We start from the raw sequence: 2,160 nt of genomic DNA on the forward strand, positions 1-2,160 counted from the left end.
CTATCCAACTTAATGAATTCTACTGTGGGGAAAGAAAGCCAAGCTAAAGAATGAGCAAAGAAAAGAGGAGCAGGAAGGAAATGATGGGAAAAGTATAAATGGAAGAAGAGGAGGGAGACAAGCAAAAATCTATATCCATATTATACCCAGAAAAAGTGCTTTGTGGATAGAGCTTAAAATATAGAAAACAAGCCAGGCAGTGATGCTGCATGCCTTTAGTCTCAGTCGTCAGGAGGCAGAAGCAGGTGGATCTCCAGCCTGGTCTACAGAGCAAATTCTAGGACAACCAGGGCTACACAGAAACCTTGTTTCAAAATGTGTGCCTCTCTTCTCTCTCTCTCTCTCTCTCTCTCTCTCTCTCTCTCTCTCTCTCTCTCTCTCTCTCTCGCTCGCTCGCTCGCTCGCTCTGTGTGTGTGTGTGTGTGTGTGGTATTTCTGCTTGTTTACAAAGTTCTCCAACCAGCATCCTTAGGAAGTAAGTACTAATATACTGCTTCCCCTTATCATTTCTTGGGCTTAGGGTGATTAATGGTTCTCGTGTAGTTCTAGGCTACATCAGTTATCTAGGAACTTGTTAAAACACAAATTCTCTGTTCCTACTCCAGACCACTACAACAGAATCTCTGGTGTTGTAACAGTTCCAGCAGGATATTCTGATGTAAGCCAAAATTTAGAGTCCCTAGGCTAGCATAATAGGACACAACGATCTTATAAAATATATGAACAACTGCATAGAATTGTAGTGCTCAGGAGAAAGAATGGTCAGTAGAAAGAGATGCCCCAGGATTACAGTATATTTCAGAGTTGAGAGCTGTACTGTCTATTGAATATTTAATTTCAAGAACAAAAATATAGATTTTAATGACCATCTATAAAGAAGGGCATATCTTACAAAAATGGAAGAAAAAAATTTAATTCATCATCTGGTATATGTTTAGTTATTTGTCACAGACTACTTTTTCTACACTCCTTTCAACTTTGGTTCAGAAAGAAGGAAGATATTGTTTATAGGTTCTAGAGTCAGAGACATCTACTTTCAAATCTCAGTTCCTCAATGCTTTCATATTATTTTCTTTTAATCTCTTTCATCTAAGAAACTGAAAAATCTAATCATTGACCTTCTATTATTATAAGGTCATCTTATGAGGTAAATACATTTCATATACATCATTGTTTTCCATGAAGGATAATCTATGTTTTTGAAGGAGTGAATTTTATTAACCATTTAGCAAGAAATAGTAAAAGAACAGAAAAGTGCATAAAGAAACAGCAGATTGATCGGGAACATCATTAAATTGGTACTTACCACATCCAGAAGTTGTTGAAGTACCTAAATTAGAGAGGAAACAAAAAGTAACATCATCCATCATCGAGGCAGGTATTTACAACCTGCAGCAGAAATGCCCGGAAAAACCCAGCTGGGGTTCCTGACTCAGATTTATCCTGAGAGATTAAAGTGTTCTGTCCGTGGATGTGTTTCTGTATTCTCCATCCCAAGGTGGCATTTTTATGCCACTGACTGACCCATAACAACCTCCGTTGGAAATGATTTACCATTAGCTAGCCTGAAGGCCATTCCATTTTACTCCCTTTAACTGTTTATTGTTCTCCTTTTTTCACTGTTATGGGGTCAAGAGTCCAGCCTGCCCCAGAACTGGAACTCTTGTAGGACACATAAAAGAAACATGCTTTCTTGTTCTCAGAATCAGCTCTCAACAAGGTGTAATAATTTATAAGATAAATATAATTTATATTGCAAGTAGTTAACCACTAAACAGCAAGTCTCCTGTAAAGATGATTTCTTTCCTGCCCCTAGATGCATTGCAGGTGGGGCTGCTATGTCACATGTGCATCAGTAGGTGGTAGAGAGGAGAAAGGCTAGGACTATACTCAGTACTCTGACCTATGAACATCTGAAAATTAGTGGCCTAACATTCACTGAAAAAAAAAAAGCAAGCCTGAGACTACCACCAGAGGGTCCAGGATGAGGGACTAGCTTGCAGTGACCACCAGTCTAGCACTAAGTAGGACTGGATGAGCTTCCAAGATTGGAGAAGCCAGAGACTAGAAGAACCATACTTGGGACCACAGGCTCTGGGCAAGAGGAGCCCAAGACAGACATCCTCTCAAGGGGCCACTTAGGCAGGTCAGTTGAGGCAC

At 39.8% G+C, this 2,160-nt stretch overlaps 1 non-coding gene across 1 annotated transcript; it reads left to right on the top strand.

Moving 5' to 3' along the window:
* Window positions 1-1,805: 1,805 nt before the first annotated feature.
* On the top strand, window positions 1,806-1,936 carry LOC115032862 (small nucleolar RNA SNORA17). Its single transcript, XR_003838520.1, has one exon. It is a non-coding gene; the product is annotated as a small nucleolar RNA SNORA17 (small nucleolar RNA).
* The last annotated feature ends 224 nt before the right edge of the window (window positions 1,937-2,160 follow it).

Source organism: Mus caroli, unplaced genomic scaffold, assembly GCF_978045245.1.
Source record: "Mus caroli unplaced genomic scaffold, Mus_caroli_1 scaffold_14, whole genome shotgun sequence".
Lineage (NCBI taxonomy): Eukaryota > Metazoa > Chordata > Mammalia > Rodentia > Muridae > Mus > Mus caroli.